Source organism: Etheostoma cragini, chromosome 12 (genome assembly GCF_013103735.1).
Source record: "Etheostoma cragini isolate CJK2018 chromosome 12, CSU_Ecrag_1.0, whole genome shotgun sequence".
Classification (NCBI taxonomy): domain Eukaryota; kingdom Metazoa; phylum Chordata; class Actinopteri; order Perciformes; family Percidae; genus Etheostoma; species Etheostoma cragini.
In genome coordinates this window covers 19514937-19523074 of record NC_048418.1, presented here as the reverse complement: position 1 = coordinate 19523074, position 8138 = coordinate 19514937, and the positions used below count along the sequence as shown (strand labels likewise).

The 8138-nt window shown below is 41.2% G+C and overlaps 1 protein-coding gene and 1 long non-coding RNA gene across 4 annotated transcripts in view; one reads left to right on the top strand and one right to left on the bottom strand.

Annotated features, from left to right (window-relative positions):
• LOC117953608 (zinc finger E-box-binding homeobox 1-like) overlaps nucleotides 1-8138 on the top strand; it is an 82726-nt gene that overhangs the window by 33609 nt on the left and 40979 nt on the right. The gene's annotated exons all lie outside the window — the stretch shown is intronic.
• LOC117953693 overlaps nucleotides 1-8138 on the bottom strand; it is a 19930-nt gene that overhangs the window by 10702 nt on the left and 1090 nt on the right. The window contains exon 2 of the long non-coding RNA XR_004658655.1: nucleotides 2066-2073. This is a non-coding gene — a long non-coding RNA (uncharacterized LOC117953693). The remainder of the gene's footprint in view (nucleotides 1-2065; nucleotides 2074-8138) is intronic.

Here is an 8138-nt window from a genome sequence, read left to right as displayed (position 1 = left end):
AATAAAACCCTTGTGACTTGCTCCTGCCGCCTCCTTCTCTCTGCGTTTGGGTCCTCACCGCACACCCCCCACAACAGTCTGTTTGGTTCAGTCCAAGGGATTTTAATTACACTTCACAATGATATAGTGTAAGATGTGATGACACACGGGGCATAGTTTTTGAGTGATAGCAAATTATGCCACACTCTAAACTGTGGTTTTGTTGCAGACTCCTAGTGAAGTATATTAGTATATAATATGGATTGACATTGCCAGAAGCACAGATATCTAAAAAAAAAAAAGAATGTAATACTGTTATAGCAAGAAACAGGCAACAGGGAAGTGAGTGTTGAGCAGCTTTCTAAAAAGGAACTTGTTTACCATGGCTCTCCCAGCGCATGCACTGCAGTCTGTTTGTGCCCATAATTAAATCAAAGAGTCACATGCAGGTGCTCTATGGATAACATATAGCCTGTCATGAGCCTTACCACTGTGAAAGAGCAATGCACGTGCGTGCACACTCACAAACACACACAGTACACGCACAGTCATTTAGCAAGCCAATTAGATTTAATGTTTTGAATCTGGTGTCTGCCAAAGTGGAGGCATAAAAATGGAATTACAAAAAGAAAGAGAGAAGAAAGAAAAGTGCTAGTATGGCAGTTTCTCTTGGCACAAACACACACACACACACACACACACACACACGCCTTTCCCCTGACCCTCTGAGTAACAGCTGGGCTTCTTAGGGAAATTGAATCAGTGGCTCCCTGGTCGGTCGGCCAGGCTCTTGTGTGGCCCCTGGCATGGAAACTCAAGCTATCAGATTGATTTTTGCTCTCTCAGTCGGCCTCCCCCAGTTCCAGGGACGGTCTGACCAGTGGACTGCATCCAGCTGGGTTAAAAGCATGGGAGGTTGCTAACTGGCTGCCGGAGCCACAGGAGCCTCGGCTCTCCCGTTCATCTCTGTCACCAGCAGCGCATGTAGCAGTCAGTCCGTCTCTCTGTGACTGTCTGTGACAGTGGCTGTTAGACAGAATATGTGAGTGTCTTCTGGGAGTAGAGCTTATGTAACTTCCCTTCATCTTTTATCCTCACTTCGCTTCAGGGACTAGTAGAAAAATGGGGTCAGTCCAGCTCCTCTTAATCGCTATTACTTGGCGAGGTAGCCTTGAGACAGCACAAACACACACACACACACACACACAAACACAAACACAAACACACACACACACACACAGGTACTGCCCTCAAATCTGTTCTCCATCTAAGCTTTCAGACTATTTGAGGCATTAAAAAAATATTTCCCCCAGATCCAGGCTCTTGCTCCTGGCTGTTTGTCAATCTGCAGACAGACTACATCACTGTGATTAGCCTGCTAGGCTCTTACTCATTGGAGACTGAGCTACACACAGCTACACTGTTTGTCCAAAAAAGTATTCTGTCTCAAGATTTACATAAAGTATCAGTGGTTGAAGGGGGCCCAGAGTAATGTACAAAGCCTTCATGTGTCTAACATCAGAGCTGTTTGTTTGCCTTTTTTTATGGGAAAGAAAATTGATTCACATACTGTAGAAACCATGTTGTGTTCTTTTCAGATGAAACAAATGTCAGACAGACATTGATGAGAATACATGTAAAAAAGGTACATTTTAAAATGTGAAATCTGCAGCTGTCTTAACTATTAAGGGTGGAATTTAACTAAGTACATTTACTCAAGTACTGTACACAAGTACAAATTTGAGGTACTTGTACTTTACTTTTGACTTACTTTTACTTTGTCTTTTCTATTTATCTACTTCTGCTTTGCTACATTTCAGAGGGAAATATTGTACTTTTTACTTTGCTACATTCATCTGACAGCTTTAGTTACTAGGTGCTTTACAAATTGAACTACACAACAATAGACATACAAGTCCAGCTGAAATAACTAGACTATTTATACAACTGTTTGGATTGTTTCCAGTTTCTGAAATTTGAGGATTTTTCTGCATTCAGTGCATTTTCAATACAGGACTTTTACTTGTAACAGAATATTTCTACAGTGTGGTATTTGTACTTTTACTTAAGTAAAGGAGCTGCATACTTCTTCCACTGCTGTTAACTATGCCCTGGTCAGCCTCTGTCTGCAGCTTCACTCTGATCCGTAAAACTCAGAGACTTCAGCGCCCAAACAGTAACTGTACACTATAGATCAGCCATGATAGATTACTGTTAAAACCCTTTAATCCCGGTGTAGATCTGGTATGGATGGGGCCTAGTGTGTGTGTGTGTGTGTGTGTGTGTGTGTGTGTGTGTGTGTGTGTGTCGTGTGTGTGTGTGTGTCCTGATGCGGCAGATTCATGCATGTATTGTAGTATGAAATTAAATGAAAGCTACGGTGAGGGAAGAATGGAGACGCCCTGCCAGAATGCATGTATGTGTGAGAACCAGTGAGAGTGTAGGTAGGAAGAGAAAGTGTGTGTGAGTGTGTGTGTGTGTGTGTGTGAGTGGGAGGGAGTTTATGAGCAAATTTGACAGTGCAGGTTGCATTATTGAATGCCTGCCTATTTCATCACACGCACACACACATACTGTGTTTCTTGTCCTGTGCATTTAAAAGAAGTGGACTGGCAGCAGGGAGTTCCCAGCGGCGGCCTGGGGCTGTTTGTGATGTTGTTCTTGTTTCCTAGATGTGAATCAGAAGTGAGCTGGTGACAAACGAGAAAGGAATCAGCCCAATAGGCCAGAAAACACTAACAAACCTACAGCCACAGCCCTGTGACTCTGACTCCTTCTCTCTGTCATCGTAGTCTGGTCAATGTTTCTAAACTAGAACCTGAGGAAAAACTAGGACCTAGATAAAAGTATCTAGATTTTGTTTTATTAGGTTTGGTTATCGACTCTAGTAATGTCTAGTAGTGTTTTTTCAAATGCTTTGATATTGGTAAGTCATTTAAATATGTTTATTATTGTTTTTTAGTATTGAAAAAATCCCTTTTATAATTCTAAACATGATTTTCTGCAAATACTTTCAGTTAACAGAAGAAGACAAACTTTTGTTACAGTTGTCTCTTGTGCTTTGGACAATTCCTTTTTTTTGCTTTAAATCTACATTAATTTAGTCACAGCGGATGCTGACTCAGATTTTAGCGCCACCACAATTCCTGACCTTATTTGTTTTCATGAATAAAACATCAATGTGAAAAATGGATTGCGCTGGTAACAGATCAGTGCTCTGTATTGACAGATACCCTCAGTCAAGGAATTTTAGGCGGTGTTCGGAAAGAAAATATTAAATCCAAACATTAGGGATGCAAAGATCCAAAGATAAGAGGAGAGAACTTTTTTCCATAAGGTTTGCTAAGTTTTCTGCTTGCTGCAGTAACATGTCACTAAAATGAACAACGTAATGAAACAGGTTGTAACATGTATCTAATTTTTTCCAGTTTCCCTTTTATCCTCATCAATGCAAAGCTGTGTATATACCATTGATGTTTGGAGTCATCAGTTCATAACTGGTTTATGAACCAATCAGCTGGTCTGTAGATCTGAGAGGGGAGGACAGGGTTCAGAGGGAGACAAGAGGGGGGAAGGTGTTAAGGTAAACAGGAAGTGACCAAATGACACCTCAACCCCCACTTCCCTATATGTCCCGTCCTGTATGTGGACTTTGTGTAGAAGTGCTCAGGTTACATTTACACCACCTCCTGTCCCTGGAGCAGGGGTGTGTGTGTTGGTGCAGAGAGAGACCTGACATTTTTTATTAGCTATTAGCCTCTTGATATGTTGATATGTAGGTCAGCACTTTATTTATACTTTATGTCTGTGTGTGTGTGCATTTGTGAAAGTACTGTCCAGCAGCGTGTTAGCATGTGACCCAGTTGTTGTCAGGGAGAGTTAAATCATGCTGATTTCTACACACACACACACACACACACACACACACACACACACACACAGACACACACACACTCGAGAGAGAGTGTGTGTGTGTCTGTCTGTGTATTGTCAGGCAGGTAGCAATAAGTCAGTGTGGCAGGTAAATGTCAAAGATGCATCTACTCTGCAGATCACTTTTTGGTCTGCAAAACCCAGCACTGCTTTTGCCTGTGGAACTCCACTCACAAAAGCACACTTTCACTTTCTTTTGTCTCGTAATAAACACAGCCGTGGGGTCTGAAGTTAGAGTGCATGCAGGGAAATGATCTGGAACTGGCAGCAGCAGCAGTAACATCAGACTTTTCAGTTGAAACCCTTAAGTTATTTAGGCCCTTACAGTCATTTGTGACCAATTTAATGACCACATATATACTCGTAATTTAAAGAATTTGAAAACTTTGAGAAAAGATAAAAGCACTTTCATCAATCGGTCAATCTCTTTTGTTTACATTAAGATACTGTGCTTTTGATATGCATTTAAAAAACATTATTAAAGTCTGAAAGGCACATGGCCATTGTTACACTAACACAGGACAGCATCAGCAGTGCAGTGTGCATCCTATCCAAGGAGTAAAAAATGTAGTTCCTGTTTTCTAATTCTGTCTATTTAGTGTATAGTTTTACTACGCTCTAACACAAAAAGTTAGATTTTAAAATTTGTAAACTAAACAAGCTGTAAAATTTGGCTCTCTGAAATCTGCAGATTCATAGTGCTGTTGTCCCATCTGTGGGCCGGATTCCGCTGTCTGAACGCTGCTGATACATTTAGTTTGTGTGAAGTAGCACTGCTCTGGAAAATGTGTTGTACTAAGAACATATACTGGTTTCAGTTAGAGTCGCTCTTGTGTTGAATTAAAACTGAAAACTTTAGGTGAACAGAAAGAAATATTTGCTAATTTTTACTTGTTTGTTCAACCGGAATTTTCAGGTTTTCTTACGTGGAATTTTCCTTACTCCACGCTTCACTTTCTATCTTTGCATTGTACATACATTAAATAGACCCATTTGTGCAACGTTTGCCCATCTGCTTCACCATAGTGCTCCTATCTTTGTGGTTTAAAAAACAAAATGATGTTGCGCTTCTTTCAACATGCTCTTTTTTGACTTTCAAGTGGCTTCTTATGATTCATTTTTGAACTTCCTCATTCCAGTATCTAAAGTAGCTCATCTAAGGCTGCATATATTTCAATCCTAGCTGCATTATTGGTGGTTTTAGTAATGGTCCTCAGTCTGGCTAATCTGTGACACTTGGCATTAAAGAACAAGAGAGGAAATTACTAAGTGTTAGTTAAGCCTGGTTTCTCTAAAAAGAGCAGTTACATACTGCTGTTAATAAAAATCTTTCTTTAGGTTTGTTTCCCATCTGTTCACAGAGAAATGGGCAGAAATGAGCATCTCAATTAGAGTTACAGCTTCAACTCAAAAGAGACGTAATGAGACAGCAGGATTTTTTTATAAAACTGTGGCCGGGAGCAGCTTTCATCCATACCACCCATTAGTGTTTATATGACTCAGTTGGGTAGACAGAAGATGATGTAGCGCAGAGGTGCAGTTTAATCATTGGTTTTTCCAGGCAGCTATAGCAGGGCTGAGAATGTTACATAACACCCTGGTCTCACACACACACACACACACACACACACACACACACACACACACACACACGTTTACGTTTGAATTTTATGTCTTGATTTATATAGTTAGGTATTCAGTTACTTATAACAGCAAAATCTTCAGGTGAACATTAACACAAGGGCTGCACGAATTGAGGAAAATATGGAATAAGCAATAACGATATTACTTGCGTTAAATAAACAGATATTAAAGTGTACTCCGCTCTGCCTTTCTGTTGCTTTCAGCCTTCTGCTAAAAATAACAAGCTGCGTGTTGAATTTAAAACATATAAAAGGAAATTATTTCTAACATTCTTTTATCGAACAAACTGAACATTAAATTGAACACAAAAGGCACATCATGGGTATTACACCAGTTGATATCGCGATGACTTAAAAAAATGTGATGTCAGTGGTTTCTCAGGTGTAGTGTCATACTGTCGTCAATAGGAGCTTAGGGGAATGACATCAGCCATGGTGCTGTGCCACCTGTCAGCCTCTGGAACGCTGGGAAGTTTAAAAGTGATGTAAACGTCACTTTAGGTCTGCATTTGGCCTTTAAGAGCAGCTTAACAGAAACTACCAAAATAGATTTCCTTAAGTTTTACCTTTTGTAAACATTTAAATGCACTTTGAAATGATAACATGTTATGATCACTATTAGAGTTATGAAGCATCTTAAAGGGACCTTGTTATATTGGAATTTACCCCTCTGTGTCTCTCTCTGACTCATACGTTTCATGTAGTCATAGCATTTTAATTTAGTTTGAGTGGTTAAGTTACGAGTTCTTGTTTTTTTTCAAATCTTCAGCGCATCCCCCAGAAAAGATATTTATTCACTAAAAAAGGATTAAAAAATGTTTTTCACCCTTTTCAGCTGGATGTCTGTTACCTTTCCGCTTTCTTTGTGTTGGCATTCTAAATTCCGGTAAATTTATGAGGACTATGGCTCAGTTCTCTGCAGGGTAAATCCAGACAGCTAGCTAGACTATCTGCCTAATCTGAGTTTTCTGTTGCACAACTAAAACTACTTTTGAACGTATACATGTTCCACCAAAACAACTTCCTTCCTGAGGCTATTTTGCGGAGGCACCGTTTTCCTGCCAGGTGCTTAGCCCCGCCCAAGACAATTGTGATTGGTTTAAAGAAATGACGAATAAACTGAGCACGTTTTTCTCCCATCCGGAATGCAGTGTGTAGTAGCCAGACCCTCCTACGCAGTGCTTTGGCGGAATGTCTGGCAACGGTGTACTACATTGTGGTACATTGTGGAAAAAAAGCTATGAAGGTAAATATGGTGCAAAAGTGAAAGCGCGTAGATGCGATTTGAGCACTTGTAGAATATGACTTGAGAGCTTGTAAAAAAAATCTGTACTTGTAGATGCAATGTGAGCACTTGTAACATATTATTTGAGAGCTTGTAAAAAAAGCAGTAGTCGTAGATACGATGTGAGCAATTGTAGAATATGACTTGAGAGCTTGTAAAAAAAATCTGTACTTGTAGATGCGATGTGAGCACTTGTAGAATATGATTTGAGAGCTTGTGAAAAAAATCTGTACTTGTGTTTTGTTTTTGTTTTTTTCAGTTGAGTCACTTTTCCAGTACAACCACAACTCAGTGATTACAACCTCTCAAATCTGTCGCTGCAGCGTGCTCTCTCGCATCACACAGCGGCGAGTCTGCCCTCTTGAGTTTTGCAACACTTCTTCATCGAGTTCTTGCGATACATTTGGTGCGAAACTAATTTGTACCTGTGGACATAGTCTGTGGAGCTCTGAGCCAACAGGACGGCCGGGGACAGCAAGGTTTCTATCGCCTGATGAGGGACAACTCTGTCCGGCTTATTTATGTAGCATGAAAGCTAGCGTTAGTCAACTAGTTTCAGTTTGACTGTTAAAAGTGTTTAAATAACTAAAATGTATTTATTTATAAGCAGGGTTAGTTCGCTAACTTGATATTCCACCAACACTTGCGGTGGGCTCCAGGGGGGATGTTCTGCTGCTACCGGTTCTGGAGCTCTCCGTGTCCCGCTGTAGATCAGATCACGTCGAGGTCGGCAGCTTAGCTTTCTAGCGATGTTTCCACGCTGGCCGAGCCCCACTGACGCCGCCCGTCTGCTGGACCTGGAGCTCATTGCCAGTGTTTCAGTTGGACTGTTAAAAAGTGTTGAGATAATTCAAACGTATTGTATTTAGAAGTGGGCTGGCTGCTAGTTAGCTAAGGCTAACTTTCATGCTACAAAAATAAGACGGACAGAGTTGTCCCTCACTGGCGATAGAAGCCCTGCTGTCCCCGGTCGTCGAGGTCGGCAGTGGAGCTTTCTAGTGATGTTTCCACGCTGGCCGAGCCCCACTGACTGTGGTCCGTCTGCAGCTTCAGGACCCTGGAGCTCACCACCAGTATTTCAGTTGGACTGTTAAAATGTGTTGCGATAATTAAAAGGTATTTACAGTATTTAGAAGCGGGCTGGCAGCTAGTTAGCTAACGCTAGCTTTCATGCTAAATAAATAAGCCGGACAGAGTTGTCCCTCATCAGGCGATAGAAACAGTGGCGGCGCCAGGGAGGAGCTAGGTGGTGCTGTAGCTCCCCCTATAATAGCCAAAGCACCCGCCCAGCACCCCCA